Source organism: Oryza sativa, chromosome 10 (assembly GCF_034140825.1).
Source record: "Oryza sativa Japonica Group chromosome 10, ASM3414082v1".
NCBI lineage: Eukaryota > Viridiplantae > Streptophyta > Magnoliopsida > Poales > Poaceae > Oryza > Oryza sativa.
In genome coordinates, this window is record NC_089044.1 from 1053013 (window position 1) to 1071500 (window position 18488).

Below are 18488 nucleotides of genomic sequence, written 5' to 3' on the forward strand. Positions count from 1 at the left end.
CAGTACAAAATCGCCCTAGCGGAGGGCGGCAAGGGGCAAAATTCCATGCCCCCTCGCCGCCCATTTGCAGGCGGCCCCCCCCCACAGTACAAAATCGCCCTAGCGGAGGGCGGCAAGGGGGCCGCCTGCAAAAGTCCATGCCCCCCCCCCCCCCCCCGCCGCCCATTTGCAGGCGGCCCCCCGCACAGTATAAAATCGCCCTAGCGGAGGGCGGCAAGGGGGCCGCCTGCAAATTTCGTTGATGGCCGTCGCCCGAGAGCGAACGGCCGTCTGCCACGTCATTTTCGCCGCCCTCTGAGAGGGCGATTTTTAAAAATCGCCCTCCCAGAGGGCGGTAGGCGACCACTTCCGTCAATTTTCAAAATGGAAAATTATTTTTGTAAAACTTTTCATAAAAAAAATTATAAATAAAAAAAATTCCTTGCATCTCCACCAAGCATCTAGGCCCTGTTTGGCTACTGGGATAGGGAAATGATTCCCACCCACCAAAAGTCATTTTTAAATCCTAACCATTTCATTCTCTTTGTTACATTTAATCATAGCCCTTCATTCGTTTCCCAATCCTAATCCCACTCCTCATTTGTCATTATCCAAACACACCCCTATTGCATGAGTTGTCAACCCACAGCGTCTCTTTGATCAATAGAAGGATTTGCGTGATGGTCCAAGCCCATGTCAATATGAAAAGTGTACAAGATTGGTAGAGATCAATAGCTAGTATGGTAGGAGAAGATTTTAATCCTTAAGGAGATGTTCTCTAGTGTAACTTGTTATCTCAAGGTTAATAGAAATGGTTATAAAAATCTTTAAAAAAATTTACAATGTAGATTATAAACATCTACCATTTCACCAAAAAATCATATTCAAATTTGATCTATAGAAATGAAAACGACAAATTAAGACGTAAATAGTATCAATACTATTCATATGTTGGATTTATCTCTTTTTTTATGTCAATTTGTGACTTGAGTTTGGACTTGATTTTTATGTAGTAGTTTATGTATATGGCATGAATGTTGATAATTTGTTTTTTTTTAATTTTTAACAACCATTTGAATGGCGTTTGAAGCGCGCACTTTCTTCCCTGTATGGTGGTTTGTCAAATATAATGCATGGCTGATCATGCCTTTAGGCCATCGTTGTGAGAAACATGGGCAAATGTCACACCATATCAGTGATGATCATCACTAAAAGAAGGGCATTCGGACGCTACGCGACATCAACATACATGAAATCCTCGTCATGTGCATACAAGCGCTGGACAGCGTATTCGTTAAGGCAAATAATCCGACTATTTGTGAGAGAATGTTTTCCACGGATCACCTCCTCAAACTCTTTGTCTCCACCATGAAATTTCTCCAGAGCTGGATGTACAATCTTTGCTCCTTCAACTTCGCAGTACAGGCACCGGACATGTTCTGTTGGTAATAAAATGAAATGAAATCAGAAACTTCAACAAAGATGATGAATAAGAAAAAAAATACTCGAATATTAGGGAAGGACCTAATATCAAATAATTAGAAGGGGTGAGGCTTTAAACCTAGGTCATTTAGCCCACCACCTTGTGGAGCTAGCCGGAAGACCCCTGGGCATTTCTCAACAAAGGTGATGAATTAATAAGTAAATCAATATATATCATAGGATTGACCATCTAAAAAAGTAAAATTTTGACAGTGAAAACGTAGTTGCAATTTCACCATTTCTAATGTGTATGAAAAAGGAACAAAAATCCATTTATAACCTACACTCAAGCGTAAGATTGAAATCAATCTTGGACTACAATTTGGGACATAATAATTACGTATGCATCTGGTTGTATTCTCAAAATAATTCACTCTAACTATATGTGGCAGGTCTGGTTATAGCAAGTTCTTCCATCGTATTTTTTTAGTTTTATCCATATACATTGTAATTGAAAATAGTTATGAATGCTGCATTTTTCAACATATATAACAGATCAAGCAGCTTACCAGCAAATGGCAATGGCATGTCCACCTTGCAACACATGATAGCCGGTTCACCCTCAGCCTTCTTATTGTCAAACTCGGCGAAAAAGAGCACCGGGGAAGATGGTGAGCAATCCGTCTTCTCCGTGGCCAAGAAGTTGACATGCGTGTATTTATACTCGCAAGGTGCAAAGGAAAGGTAATCTTCCTGCTTGGAGCAATAATACTCTGGACCGCACACCGAATCGTTCGCGCCACAAATCACAAGAAGGCTGTACGTAGGTTTCTACAAAATAAAGTTACGATAATGAGCAAATTGCATTGGCAGTATATCATAAATTGTGTATATATGATGAATAGAAGCAAAACGAACCCCATCTCGCAGAAAGTGTTGGTTCAGGGTAGCTTTGACATTCCTAGAGATCCTCCTTTGTGTGGCCATGGAGCGCATCTTGCCATCGGACACCGGCCATGTGGATTTCTTGCGGAGATGGCTTCTGCTCAGCTAGCAACACGCCGGCGAGGTACCGGACATCCTCCGGCGAGAGAACGCGGTCTCCACCCTGCTGCAGCAACAACATGGCAGCCGGTGATTCCTGCAGCTTCGCCTTGCAGGAGGTGAGGAACGCCGCTTGCGCCGTAGGGTTGGGGTGCCACGCCGCAGTCGCCGCCGCCTCGTAGGCTTCTTGCAAGCCGGCGCACGGGCTCTGTTGCCCCGCCTTGATCACCATGGCTTCGTCGGCGGCGAGGGGCAGGTCGCCGCGGCAGGCAACCAGGCACTGCACGATCTCGTGCTCGGAGAGGTGATGGTACCGGCTCTGCAGGAAGGAGATGAGGCCGTACATGGATCGACTCTCAATGCGGGTGAGGATGTGCGGGCCGATCATGTCGAGCACTGGTGGCGGGGCTGCCGCCGGGAACGCGGCGTCGTACCAGACAGTGTTGAGGATGATGTTGGAGACTGGGTCCATGGGCCCGTAGCAGTGACCGGCCTTGACGATCACTTGGTGGTAGCGGTTGCGCAGCTCGCCGGCGGGCAGCCGGGCCAGCGACCGAAGGTAGAAGCCGCGGAACGCGTGGAGGAGCACCCTCATCAGAGACGACGTGTGGTGGAGGCGGTTTTTCTACACTAGGTGCTGCGGCACCTAGGCTGCATGCCGTCCGATGGATTTAGTGATTCGTGCGGTATGTAAAGTGCTTTTGGCAGACATATTCTGTATCTTGCACTAGGATGAAATTGGTTTGGATAGTTTCCATCCGTCCGGACCAATTTTCGGATTCGGAAAAATTCGGTCGGAACTATCCGGAATTTCTCGGATTCGGAAACGAATTCGGATTTTTTTTCTCGAATATGAAAACGAATACAGTAAGGGTGATATCCGACGGAATCGGAAAACGGTCGGAAACTATCCGGGATTTTTCATTGGATATCCGGGAATAACTTTTAGCAAAAAAAAAAATGGAACCTAGCCGGCTGCGCGCCCACCGCCGGCCGCCGTGTGGCCCGGCGCCAGATCCGCACCGCTGCGGCCGCCCGCCGCCGGTCGTCGCCGCCCACCGAAGCCGTCGCCGCAGCCGCCTGCCGTCGCCGCCCACCGACGCCGTTGCCGCACCCGCTCCCAAGGTCGCGGTAGTCGAGGCCGCCCGCCGCCGCCCGTCGCCGCCCGCCGCCGCCCGTCGCCGCCCGCCACGAGGTGGCCGCTCGAGCCCGCCGCGCGAGCCCGCCCGCCGCCGCCGCCGCCCGTCGCAGCCCGCCGCGCGAGCCCGCCCGCCGCTGCCGCCCGCCGCCGCTGCCGCCCGTCGCAGCCCGCCGCGCGAGCCCGCCCGCCGCTGTTGCCCGCCTGCCGCCCGGCGCTACTGTCAGCTATGGATGAGAAACTGAGAGAGAGAGAGTAGAAACTGAGAGAGAGAGGAGAGGAAGAGTCAGAAGAGTAGATAAGGTTGGGGTGAAAAAAAGGTGGATTTTTTTTTCAATGTAAAAATCGACTTTTTTTATATGTGGCTCTTTAAAATGAATTTTAAGGCATTAAAATCAACTCGTATGAAAAAGTTGTCAAAAACAAAGTTGTATAATTTATTGATATCTACCATTTTTATTTTGGTCATTTCTCCATCCGAGTTTCATTAAACTATATAAAATTTGAATTTAAAAATCTAAGAAACTCAAATAATTATTCGGGTAGTAACTGATTTCAAATGAAAAAATTGTCAACAACAAAGTTGTATAACACATCAACATTTACAACTTTTGTTTTGGACATTTTTCAATATGACTTTGTTTGAACCGTTTGAATTTGAATTTCAAAATATGACAACTTCAAACAATATTTTGAAATACTAAGTGATTTCAATTGAAAAAGTCATCAACAACAAAGTTGTATAACTCATCAAGATCTATAACTTTTATTTTGGTTGTTTCTTCATCCGACAAAGTGATAGTATCATTGTTTACAAAATTTACATCTATCTCATCTGGTTCTATAAACTATAAGAGAGAGATGTAAACTTTGTGAACAATGTTACTATCACTTTATCGGATGAATAAATGACCAAAATAAAAGTTGTATGTCTTGATGAGCTCTACAACTTTTATGTTCATGACTTTTTCATCTGAAATTAATTACAGCTTCAAAATATTATTTGAAGTTTTGAAATTCAAATTTTTAGTTGATAAAACAAAGTCACAAGAAAAAATGACCAAAATAATAGCAGTAATAACACAATAACATGATAGAGTATGATTTTAGAAACATTTAGAAAAAAGAATCATCCAATTTGGAGTTCATATGAGTGAGATAAACTAGTCTCAAATTTTCAAATTTATTTTTCATACCGCTTCTTAAGTCACCCGTATGGAAAAATTGATTTTTCCATGCGGGTCCTTAAGTGGTCCACATACAAACAAATAAAAAAAATTCAATTCTGAAAAATAAACACTCGAATTTTTAAAAACTTTCAATTGAAATGTTCAACCCAAAATTTAAAATATTCATCCAATTTTCAGAAATTTTAATGTGCCTGCGAAAATTTCAGTGATATACATTAATTTATCTGTTTCATGATAACATGAATTTGTATGAAAAGTAAACATAACATTTTCTATCTCCCCCTTGCCCTTATAAATAGAGATAAAATTTGAAAATACTGATGTTTTGTTTTTGAAAACTAATGGCTACATCTCTTTCTCGATTTAAGAAACTTATTTTGAGGGGTCTTGATATTTTGATAATTATTCGTTACCGTATTCGTTTCGATTCGTATTCGGCTCCGTATCTGTATTCGATAATATTCGATTCCGTTTTCGTATCCGGGTTTCCGATTCCGATTTCGATTCCGAGAAAAAAATATGAAAACGAATATGATATAGCTAGTTTCCGACCGTATTCGATCCGTTTTCATCCCTATCTTGCACTCGTCGTATGCATGTTTCAGTATACGGGGGATACAATACTGCTTTCGATTTTGCTATATCTCACTCAAAAGATTTTTTCTTATCTCTCACTCGATTTTCTCACTCAAATTTACAGTATATTTTCTTGTAAGTTACAGTGTAATTTATGAAACTTACACTGTAACTTTTGTAAGTTACACTGTAATTTTTGAATCTTCGCATGTAAATTTTAAATTTTGTATTGGATTTGGTCTTTTTCTTGAGGATATGGTAATTTAGTGTCCATTATGGTGTTTCTTAATTGCTTTTTGCTTTTTATTATATATATCGGATTTTAATCCAAAGATTAAAAATCTGTGTGATACGATCATAAAAATCTTTCGAAAGATGTATAGGTACTCCCTACTGCTTTTGCAATGTGGTGGGCCCCCGTAGGGTTGGGGAAAGCTGAATGTTTCATACCCCCTTTACCCTCCCGAATTGTTCCCAACCACACATCTCGCCAGCGCGTTCGACGTCACCTTTCCGTCTCGCCCCCCCTCCCCCTCCCCCCACCATCTCGTCGCTGTTCTTTCTCCCCCGCGGCGATGTCGTCGACGCCGGCGACGAAGGAGTCGATGCCACACTCCGTTTTGTCCACACCGCACTCTGATTGGACACCGGCGGCGGCGGACGTTTTGTCCACGGCGGCGATGGCGTATACGCCGCACACTGATTGTACACCGGCGGCGGCAGATGGAATTGGGTGGAGATCCTCATCGCCATCATGAGTGTGGAGATCCTCCACGGCAAGACGGTCCAGAGCTTCGTGGAGGATGAGGGCGCCTTCAACTCCTCCATCGACGGCCGCTTTGCAGCGCTTGACACTAACAGCGAGTCCGCGACGTCCTGCTCTCCTACGTCGAGATGGCCAACGAGCTGATGAGCCTTCGTATGCTGGACAAGCACTTCGGCGACGACGAGGCCGTCATGAGCGCCGACGAGCTCGTGAAGCTGTACCGCGGCCTGTTTGCGTGGTTCGACCGTGATGGCAGTGGCGCCGTTGAACTGGAGGAGTTTCGGGCTGAGATGAAGGAAGTGTTGCTCGCTGTTGCTAGTGGGCTTGGATTCTTGCTAGTGCAGATGGTGGTCGAGGATGGTCGGAGTGTGGCGAAACACCTAGGCGGGCGTTTGTAGAGATTCAAACAATTGGAAAGACAAAGGGAAAGGTTCCAGGCTCTTCCTGCAAACTAATTGATTTTTCGAAAAACAAATGTTTGCACTGTCTTTTTTTTTTTTTGCTACTTTTTGTCCTCTGTGAGTGATAATGTGATATGGTGTGATTGAAGGTAGGAAGGGTGATCTGCTTCTGCTCATGATCCGCTAAGAGCCTCAGATAGAGAGAGAGAGAGAGAGAGAGAGAGTTCTTCCATAGAGAGAAGAGAGAAAGAGGAAAGAACAAAGAGAGTAGATCTGAGATGTTCTTTTATCTATTTGTATTCGGATTATTGTTTTGCTAGAACTAGATGAACAAAAAAGATTTTGTTTAAGTTCGAATCAATTTTCGTCATCCCAAAAATTGGCTCGCTTGGTCTTAATTATAATCAATAATTTTGAAACAAAATCTCAGTAATCAGAATGTGCAAAAACAATTGTGTTGTAGGTTTCTTTCTTTCGCCCGGCAAAGTGTAGGGGAAAAACAAGCAACAATGGGCAAATTTATTCACCACTATTGCTAAAAAGAATTGAAACTTTAAAAGCCCTGGAGTTAATGCGTGCTCCTGCCTCGTCTCGGCGTCCGCCAATGAACGGATGGAGAAGGACCCCAAGAAGCTCGTGTTGTTTCTTCGTCTCGGCTCGCCGGTGTCCGCTCACAGCACATATAAAAATCGTAGTGTTTGGGCAGGGGAAGGATGCTGCTTAGCAGCTTGCCGAAGAGCTCATCGGGACGGGCGCGAAGATGGCGCGCTTTGAATCCGACCACGACCGAGAGTCCTCGTCGGCGAGGAACGCCGCCGCGTCGAGCACGAACACCGGCTACTGGTCGTCGCTGGGCGTGAATGCCTGGATGCTTCTCAACAGCTTGCCTCAGCGCTCGAGCAGGCCGCGGTCAGTCCGGAGCTCGTCAGGGCGGGCGTGAAGATGGTGCGCTTTGACCTCGACGACGACAGCGAGTCCTCGTCGGCGAGGAATGCCGCCGCGTCAAGCACGGACATCTGGCACGGCTGCTGGTCGTCGCCAGCTGTGAACGCCTGGATGCTGCTCAGCAACTTGCCGCAACGCTCGAGCAGGCCGCGGTAAGTCCGGAGCTCGTCGGGGCAGCGCGCTGCTGCATTGCAAAGATTTTGTTAGATGATTGAGTTTCCGAAATGGTGGTCGCCTTTGAAGGAGGTGGAGGGCTCACCTCGAAGTCCCAGCGGGAGGAGGCGATAAGTGTGCCGCTGCTGGTGCCGTCGGGGAAGGTGGTGGACGCGTCATCGTCGAGAGATAGCGCCGCGGTGCTGTGACCGCTGCGGCGGACTCCGGCGGCGTCGCCGGTGCTCGGCTTCCTGAGCGGCAATTGGTAACTCGGCAACTGCGCCCACGAGACATGTCGCTGCGGGAATTGCGGGCCGCGTCAAGCGGGGGAAGCCAAACTCCGTGCGGGTGACGCGACGCGGTCGGGTGAGGCGAGCGTTGTCGGTGTCGACGCGGACTCGGCTGTGGCGAAACACACTCTGTGCGACGCCGAAGGCCACCGTCCTTCCAGGTCATGGCCGTGGCTTCCCTGCGCGCCTCGACGTGGTCTCTGAGCTTCTTTCCTTGCTCGGACTCCATGGCCAACCTCACCTTCGCCTCCACCTCGTTGGCCATGACAAGCTCTTCCAGCCATCCCTCCATCTCCACGCCGACGCCCATGACCTCCATGAGCACCGAGTTCCAAAGCTGTTACCAGCAACAAGCAAAGGAACCTGGAGGGTCATGGCGAGGGCGCCGACGTCAGACGGGTAGAACTCCATGACAAGGACTCCCAGCTTCCTCACGGCTTCAAGGGCATGGCCGCACGTTGTGTTGATGAGGACGGCGTGGAGGCCCTGCACGGAGCAGAGGAAGTCGTGGAGGTGTTCGTTGTTCCGTCGCACGATGTCGAAGTAATTCTTGAAGAACTTAGGAGCCGAGCGTGGGAGGGTCCGGGATGCACTGGAGCGTGTGGAAGGAGATGATGGAGGGCTTTGGCCGGAGCGTCGGCGAGCCTCGACGGAGCACCGCTTCCGGCGAAGGAGATGCAAAGGGGATGCGGCGGCGGCGGCGATGCTGTGTAGATGGGGCTGAGACCAGCGCGAGAGGATGGAAAACGAATGTGTGACGAGAATAGCGAGGCGTCGTATACCCAGGTGATGAGGTGATGGTCCCTCTCCCAGCCTTCCTCCCCCGCGCATCTGCTGGTGGGCCCATCATTGTATTTCTCGTGGGTAAAAAAAAAAAGGAAATACGATGCCCACCTCTTCAGATACTAATTGATACGGTAGATGTGCGCGCGAATCTTGATGCCATCCTGTGGCATGCAGCCTAGGTGCTAAAAAGACTTTCCGGACGTGTGGTGGCATGGCGCTGCGGTGATGTTGTGGTAAGCTTGTCGCGACGCCGCAAGGCTCCAACTCTGCTCCAGGTCCGGCGCGGGTGGCGGCTCCTCGTCGGCGGCGAGCAATGTTTGAACGCCTTGGAGGTTGGTCGGCTCCGCCGAGAGCACGGTGACCTCCTGATGGAGACGTGACGACAGCGACATCCAGACATGGACGAGGCGTTCGGGCTGAGGGTGGCCGGCGACCTGCGCGGCGAGCCTGAGCGCCGGCTGGAACGCCTTCGCCGACGCAGCGGAGGTGATGGAGAAGGCCATCATGCCGCGCGACGCGACGACGAGGCGCGCGGCGACGAGGAGGTCGGCGTCAGCAAGCAGCAGGTAGCGCACGGCATCCCAGTCGGCGAGGTAGGGGAAGAAGTAGAGCAGGAAGGCGACGAGGCCGTCGAGGGATCACCGCGCGAGCTCGGCGTCGTCCACCACGGCCGCAACCTCGTCGGAGACAGAAAGGACGGCGTTGACGAGGATGTTGGAGCTCGGATCGAGGAGGACGACGCAGCAGAAGCCGGCGGAGTGGTCGACGGCGAGGCGGGCGCAGGTGTCCGTGTACAAGGCTTGGATGTTGGAGAGGAGGCGCGACCTGTTGTGGAGCGCCTCTTGTGGAGTGGGCATGTATCGTTGCTGCGGCTTCACCACGCGCCGGAGGCTACTGCCGCCGCCCGCAGACGACGCATCCATTGGAGATCGAGTTGGAGAGGACACGGATCGATCATCATTAATTATATGTTTCGGTCCAAGACCGTTGCACCGATCGAATCCGCTTCGATTTGCGATCTTCCTAATGTCCAAGATGCCTGTTCATCAATTCACCGAAGGCGCCCTGTTGGCGAACGGCTTCGTCAGACTCTCGCGGCGCGCTCCACGCGCACGACGCGCACCCCGCGCACGACGCGCAGCGCTCCTCGCTCCGCTCGCACCGCTGCACGTCCGTTAGACCAGGGGATTAGTTAGGCCCAGGCAACTCCCAAGCCTTGTTGTACATGTATAAATGTAAGCTCCATTGATCAATGAAAGTTACGGTTGATCCAAATCTCCTTCTACATGGTATCAGTGACCCTCTGATCCTAGTCTTCCGCTACCTCTCCCTTGCTAGCCATGTCGCACAGCTCCGGCGCTTCCGACGCCTCGTCCACCTCTGACGAAGAGCCTGTGCCGGCGCCCTCCACCTCTGTTCTTCAAACCGTCAACATCCGCTCCCACGTCCCGGTCGCCCTCGATCTCGACGTCTCCAACTACAGCCAGTGGCGCTGCAGCTTCGAATCGGTCCTCGGCAAGTTCGGCCTTGAGGCCCATGTTCAGGAGCCGCCCGCTCTCGACCTCCGCACTGCCGAGTGGCGCCGTGCGGATCACTGCGTGGTCAATTGGCTGCACAACTCCATCGCCAAGAACATCTTCGACGTCGTCTACAAGCCCCGCGCCTCTGCCTTCACCGTGTGGAGCGACATCGAAGGCGTCTTCCGCGACAACGCCGTCCAACGGTCTGTCTACCTTGAGACCGAGTTCCGCTCGATCAATCAAGGTGACATGACCATCACGCAGTACACCGCCAAGCTGAAGCAACTCGCCGACGGCCTCCGCGACATCAACATGCCCGTGTCTGAGCCCAGCCAGGTGCTCAACCTCCTGCGCGGCCTCAACACCAAGTTCCGCTCCCTCCGTGCCAGCATCGCCGACCGGAATCCGCCGCACACTTTCATGACCGCGCGCTCCTACCTGCTGCTGGCGGAGCATCCCGGCAAGTGGGTCTTCAAGACCAAGCTTCATGCTGACGGCTCACTCGACAAGTACAAGGCACGTTGGGTGGTTCGCGGGTTTAACCAGTGCCCGGGCGTCGACTTTGGCGAGACATTCTCGCCCGTCGTCAAACCAGCGACCATTCGCACCGTGCTGACGCTGATTTCCTCCAAGCAATGGCCGGTGCATCAACTGGACGTTTCAAACGCGTTCCTGCACGGCCATCTTCAGGAACGTGTCCTGTGCCAGCAGCCCACAGGCTTTGAGGATGCTGCTCGCCCGGCGGACGTGTGCCTCCTCTCCCGCTCGCTGTACGGTCTTCGTCAAGCCCCGCGCGCTTGGTTCAAGCGCTTCGCCGATCATGTGACCAGCCTCGGCTTCGTCCAGTCCCGCGCCGACCCCTCCCTGTTCGTGCTGCGCCGCGGCTCCGACACGGCCTACCTCCTCCTCTACGTCGACGACATGATCCTCTCCGCGTCCTCGTCGAGCTTGCTGCAGCGCATCATCGATCGCCTTCAAGCGGAGTTCAAGGTCAAGGACATGGGGCCCCTGAAGTACTTCCTCGGCATCGAAGTTCAGCGCACTGCCGACGGGTTCGTCCTCAGCCAGTCCAAGTACGCCACCAATGTCCTCGAACGTGCAGGCATGGCGAACTGCAAGGCCGTGGCCACTCCGGCGGACGCTAAACCCAAGCTGTCAAGCGACGAGGGGCCTCTCTTCCAGGACTCCTCCTGGTACCGCAGCATTACCGGCGCTCTCCAGTACCTGACCTTGACGCGGCCCGACATCGCCTACGCCGTCCAGCAGGTGTGCTTGCACATGCATGCTCCGCGCGAAGCTCACGTCACCCTGCTGAAGCGGATCCTGCGCTACATCAAGGGAACGGCCGCGTTTGGCTTACACCTTCGCGCCTCGACGTCGCCGACGCTCACCGCCTTCAGCGACGCAGATTGGGCCGGCTGCCCCGACACCCGGCGTTCCACGTCCGGCTTTTGCATCTTCCTCGGCGACTCCCTCATCTCCTGGTCGTCCAAGCGGCAGACGACCGTCTCGAGGTCAAGTGCGGAAGCCGAGTACAGAGGTGTGGCGAACGCGGTGGCGGAGTGCACTTGGTTGCGCCAGCTGCTCGGTGAACTCCACTGCCGCGTTCCACAGGCGACGATCGCTTACTGTGACAACATCTCCAGCGTCTACATGTCCAAGAATCCGGTGCACCACAAGCGGATCAAACACATCGAGCTCGACATCCACTTCGTCAGGGAGAAGGTCGCGCTCGGTGAACTTCGCGTCCTACCGATATCGAGTGCCCATCAGTTCGCGGATGTGTTCACAAAAGGGCTTCCTTCAAGCATGTTCAACGAGTTCCGAGCCAGTCTCTGCGTCGGTGATACGACGGCTGCGACTGCGGGGGGGTGTTGGCGAACGGCTTCGTCAGACTCTCGCGGCGCGCTCCACGCGCACGACGCGCACCCCGCGCATGACGCGCAGCGCTCCTCGCTCCGCTCGCACCGCTGCACGTCCGTTAGACCAGGGGATTAGTTAGGCCCAGGCAACTCCCAAGCCTTGTTGTACATGTATAAATGTAAGCTCCATTGATCAATGAAAGTTACGGTTGATCCAAATCTCCTTCTACACGCCCAGTGCCCCTGGCCAGGAGGGAGGTAGAGGGGAACACGCCTCGTGCTTGCCTTAGCAGACCCAGCCGTCGCCGCCGTCACCAACGGCGCCCGTAGCCAGGGGGGAGGCGCGCGGCGACGACGGTAGCAGGCGAGAGACGGAGGGGATTATCGGCTAGCCGACGACGCCGAGGAGATCGAGACGATCCGGATAGACGGGGAAGGAGATCGCGGCGGTGGGGGAAAGAAAAGCGGAAGAAAAGGATGCGAGCGAGTCGCTAAGCGACAGTCACCACGTTCGGTGATATTAGCTCTGGCTTAGCGACATGTCATCTGCTGCTCACCACGTTGGGTTCAGTGACAGTGACATGGCTGGGGACATGGATGATAGGAAAAGCACTACCGGAGTGTTGAACAAGTTGGGAGAAAGCTTGATCAGTTGGCAGTCTCAAAAACAAAAAGGTAGTGGCTTTCTCAAAAACAAAAGGTACTGCTGGCTGAACTGCTTGGAGGAGAACCTAACCAAACTGTGATGAAGATTGATAATAAGTCTGCAATCAATCTCTGCAAGAACCCGGTACTGCACGATCAGAGCAAACACATTGACACCCGATATCATTTTAGTAGGGAGTGTGTGGAGAAGAAACAAATTGCTGTGGAGTATGTACGTTCTGAGGATCAACTTGCAGACATGTTGACTAAACCTGTTGGACGAGTTTGCTTTCTGGAGCTTCGGAAGAAGATGGGTTTGGAGTAGACACATCAAGATTGGGGGGTGGGGAAGAGTTGATTGGATAATCTTTGTGCCAAGGAATTTATCTTAAGTGAGTTGCGTGTTTTCATTATTAGTTGCACTATTTTGTAACAGCATCGTAGCTTTGGATTCTTTTGTTGCATGTTTTCATTATTAGTTGCACTATTTTAGAAGAGATCGAGCGAAGATCGGATCGTGGGATGGCACGGTCAGTCATTGATCCGGTGAGATCGCGCATGTAACAACCTCCTCCGTGGAGAGGATATAGCCCGTTTTAAATGAAATAACCAAAAATAAGAAACAAGCAAGTAAAAAAAATCATAAATGTAGGGAAAAAAATGTTCTAAATTATTTTGGTGCACAGAGTGTAACTGTAAGTTGGATGTAAACAAACACGAATCTTAATGCGAGATAGAAACCCAAAAATCTATTGCAGGTAAAATAACAAAAACCTTAAAAAAATTAACAGCAGAACAACTAACCCCATCTAGCAGCAAGTGTTGGTTCAAGGCTGCCTTGACCTTGGCAGACGTCTTGCTCTGCTCAGCCATAGACCGCATCTTTCCGTGCACGACGAGCCAGAAGGACTTCTTGCGGACTACTTGTGGAGATGGCTTCTGCTCTGCGAGCAACACGCCGGCGAGGTACCCGACATCCTCCGGCGAGAGATAGAGTCTTGTCTCCGTTCTCCTGCACCAGCAGCGACATGGCGACCGGTGATTCCTGCAGCCTCGCCTTGCATGAGGCCAGGAACGCTGCTTGCGCCGCAGGGTCGTAGGCTTCTTGCACGCTGGCGCACAGGCTTTGTTGCTCCGCCTTGATGATGGCATCGTAGAGGTCGAGTGTGGTTGTCTTGCATGGGCGACGCCGGCGTTGATGGTTGGCGCCATCTGGCGCCGCCGTGGCTTCGGTGGCGAAGAGGTTGGAGTCGGCGAGAGACAGGTTGCCGCAGTAGGCAACGAGACACTGGACGATCTCGTGCTCGGAGAGGTGATGGTACCACGTAAAAATATTAATCTTAAGGAGTATCTTAAGTTTTCAGATAATCTTCTTCCTCTCAATATAAGCATGATTAATTAAAGCTAAGTACATATAGCTAACTGAGAATTGACCATTTTGATGAAAATTCCATTTTGATGTGTCATTTTCTTCTATCAAACGAATATGCACAATTAAAGTACATAGGTTATGCCAATTGACCAAATTCTGGCCTACTAAAGCTCTTATAAAAGAAACATTTAGCAGAACAGAAATCATAACATTTGCAACGCGAAGAATTTCTCCTTCGAACTATAAAGTTCAAAGACAAGTATATGTCTGAAGAATTTCTCCTTCGAACTATAAAGTTCAAAGACAAGTATATGTCTTTAAAGGAAGCATTTCCTATCCACATGTCCTCCCAGAATCTTACTTGTTCACCATTATTTACTATCTAAAAATCCATATTTAATAATTTACTTTTGACTTTCATAAGTCCTGACAAAAAGGGAATCCCCTTGTTTCCTCTCAACTTGACTGCTTAATTGATTCTTCAAGTATTTTCTTTTCAATAAGTCTTCCAGACACCTTGCTCATTTATTAACTAAAACAACCATTTGCTTAATAAACATTGAACCCCAAGACCACCCTGGTCTTTTGGTTGACATATAATGTCCCAACTTGTGAGTCTATACATTTTTTTTGTGTTTATTACCTTGCCAAAAGAAACATAATCTATAATAATCTATTGTTTGAAGAACCCCTTTTGGAATCTAAAAAAAATCATAAACATGACTGTTGGAGGCATGTCACGAGGGCCTTTGACCGGACCTGCCGAAACTACCAAATCCGCTGGACATCGACTAAGTCCAAAGGGTGTGCCCAGGGCGAAGCGTCTGGCGAAGCCGAACGATGAAGATCGAAGGGTTCACCCCCAAGCTCACAACCCCGGGGAGAAGCCATTGGGCGAAGCTGGGCGACGAAGGCCAAAGGGTTCGCCACCAAGCTCACCATCTGGCCAAGTCGCCACTAAGGGCGAAGGCCATAAGGCGAAGCAAGAGGCCTTCGCCTGAACTAGAAGATGCCTTCAGCTAAGGGCTCGGGAGGCCCTGCGGCCCATGGGGGCCTTTCGCCATTAATACAAAAGATATTGTATACCCACACTAATGTCCCTATCATAAGGGTATCCCTGTAAATTTCTTTTTACTAACTAAACCCTAGAGGGTAGGAGTCTGTACTAAGATTATAAATAGCCCCCCAGGGCCATGTAATGGGGGATCCCAAAAAAATTTTACCAATTAATATATTGCTTTTATTATTCCATCAACTCATTGAGTGAACCACATCTTTCGACGTGACGCAGTTATCTTTTGACAACAATGACTAAACTTGAAAGCACATAATTAATCAAAACAAATCTCCCCCAACAGAAATATGCTTACCTTTCCAACTACAAAATTTCTTTTCCATTATTTGGTTAATTAGTTTCCAGTCTTTATCACTAAGCTTTCTAAAATATACATAGAAATACCAAGATATGTGAGACAAATGCTTATAGGCGCTTTCAGGGAATGACAAGTTATATTCATTTAATGATTCTAACAAATTCTCCTTTTATAGTAGATTGATTTCATGAAATAAGAGTTATTCATACTCCAACGGAAACAAAATTTTATAAATTTATAACGTATTTTGGTTCGGTTGAATTGCCTACGTAAGATAAAAGGTTCATATAGAAAATATGCACATTAACAAATTAACTGAATTTCTAGGTCTATAAATTGAACTGACAAATTTACATGTTTCAAAGTTGCATCTGTCTAGTGGTCATGAAATCACATAATTTAATTCCGTGATTAGTATAAATCATCAGACTATATATTCTACTCAAGATATTCATGTCATTCTATAGGCTTTATGGAACAGACACCCAGCTATAACTCACATTTAAATAATCATTTGCCAACTGCTAGGTCCTACTCAAATCACTTCTAAATTAAAAACACTTACGGTTTTCGCCTTGGTCTTAAACTTCAATCTACAAACTTTTTTTCTTGTTCATTTATTTCCTCCAAGCAAAATTTGAAGCTTCCGCAAAACTGCAAAGAAAAATCGTAATGATTATAGCAAACAAATAATATTAATTTGAAATCAAAAGAGAAAAAAAAATCCCAAACCTTTTTGTCGCAATCACTATCGGTGCAATTATATGCTGTCAGCTTGAAGAATAGGTGTTTTGTAGGTCTACTATCATTAGAGCTTTAAAGTCCTGGCCCTTCGCTTCGCCATGATTATAACTATCAATGTTACCATGTAGTACTATATTATAGGTGCAATTATATGCTGTCAGCTTGAAGAATAGGTGTTTTGTAGGTCTATTATCATTAGAGCTTCAAAGTCCCGGCCCCTTCGCTTCGCCATGATTATAACTATCAATGTTGTTGATGAGTTATAAAACTTTGTTGTTGATGACCTTTTCAGTTAAAATTATTTAGTATTTGAAAATGTTGTTTGAAGTTGCCATATTTTTAAATTCAAATTCAAACTGTTAAAATATGTTATATAGAAAAATGACCAGAATAAAAGTTATAGATATTGATTAGTTATATAATTTTATTGTTGATGACTTTTTCAGTTGAAATTATTTAGTATTTGAAAATGTTGTTTGAAGTTGTCATATTTTGAAATTGAAATTCAAACTGTTCAAAAACTGTTATATAGAAAAAAGACCAAAGTAAAAATTATAGATATTGATGATTTATACAACTTTGTTGTTGATAATTTTTCCATTTGAAATCATTTACCACCCGAAAAAATATTTGAATTTCTTATATTTTAAAATTCAAATTTTATATAGTCCAATCAAATCCGAATGGAGAAATGACCAAAATAAAATGGGTAGATCTCAATGAGTTCAACAATTTTATTTTTGACAGCTTTTTTCATATGAAAAACTCAATTCCAAATTCATTTTTGCCTAGAAAGTCTGATGTGCCTCCTCCTGATGATAATACTTGCTAAATATATATTTGATCCAATTAACTTGGTTTTGGTGGTGAAATATGTTATCAAAATAGATGTTATGTGAATGTGGTTGTGTTAAATATATTGATGGTTATGTATGTGAATGAATGTATATGAATAGGTGATGGTAGGGTGTGACATCCTAGCCCAGAGCTTAATAGGATTAATAGTATACTTATGCTAATAAGTTACAGCAACTTTCTTGGAAGCTAATCTCCAAACTGATCGGGAAATTCTTCCCAGGTGCACACAAGTCGGGATGCCCGATTGAGATATTTTCTCACATCACTGACCAATCACGAATCCACTACACAAAGAGATGATGCTTTAAACCCGTTAAAGATAACCGATCCCGATCCCGTTCTAGTGACACGGCAACAAGAGTTTTCGTCGTCAAATGCACGAAGAAAAAGTCTTCAGTGGAACTGCAGAAGCTGCATGTCCGTGCAGCAGCAAGTCACATGACAATTAGGAACCGAGAGGGTGTCCAGCTCCACGATCGTACCTGGGCGGGCGTTTGATCGAACTGCTCTGACAACAGGCAGCCTAGGCAATGTCGTCATCGAGTCCATCGTCGTCCGATCAAATGAGGCCCTTCAAAGTGCACCACGCTGGTGCATTACTTCATGCTGTTAAAAAACCGGCCCCGAAATCTCATCGGAAACCAAACGCGAAAGAAAACGCCATAGGAGATCCAAACATGATGACAACACCGAGACACGATATTTGATAACGGAGTTCAGCCGAGGCCTACATCTCCAGGGCACTGATTACGGGCGCTCCTCCCCGATCCAGCATATACAGCGTATCAGAGTTACAACGACTCACGGCCGGTCGCCGCCGGCAGCCGCTCCCTCTCACTATACTAAGTCGCCATTGTCGTCATGCAGTTACAACAGGCACGCCCCTCTATTTATGAGAGAACCTAGGATAGAGTCCGACTCATACTCTAGTCCTACACCTAGTACAACTCCAAGTTCTAAACTGTAACCGACTACGTACACATATTCGACATAAACTCTAACACATGCCTCCAACTCAGCCGCATGATGCCATAGAGGAGAGAGGGTGTGGGCCCTTGTGCCTTCGCTGAGCTTGTTGTTCCTTTGCTGAGACGCGAGTTCCACACCGAAAAAACGGAAAAAGGCACAAAGCGCGAAGCCGTCAGTTCAGTTCTGAAATGCATCCTTTGTTGAGACGCGAGTTCCACACCGAAAAAATGAAAAAAGGCACAGAGCACGAAGCCGTCAGTTCAGTTCTGAAATGCAGCCAGCCCGCCATGCTAGTCCCTCGCCACACACCACCGCTTCGCCGTTGGGATTGCCGCTGTTGTGGACGCCGCTCCGAGTATATCACCACAAGCTGCCGGATATGAAGAGGCAGCGAGAGAGGAGAAGAACTGGAACGGACAAGCCAGATCTGAGTAGTGGATCATGAGGAGGCCTCC

The 18488-nt window shown here is 48.4% G+C and overlaps 1 non-coding gene and 2 pseudogenes across 1 annotated transcript; 1 reads left to right on the forward strand and 2 right to left on the reverse strand.

Annotated features, from left to right (window-relative positions):
- Positions 1-1164: 1164 nt before the first annotated feature.
- Positions 1165-9717, reverse strand: LOC107277820 (uncharacterized; annotated as a pseudogene).
- Positions 5970-6877, forward strand: LOC4347986 (uncharacterized; annotated as a pseudogene).
- On the reverse strand, positions 6928-8682 carry LOC4347987 (uncharacterized). The gene is made up of 2 exons (XR_010737216.1): positions 7721-8682; positions 6928-7645 (listed from the first exon to the last, which is right to left on the reverse strand). It is a non-coding gene; the product is annotated as an uncharacterized protein (transcript).
- Positions 9718-18488: the final 8771 nt, after the last annotated feature.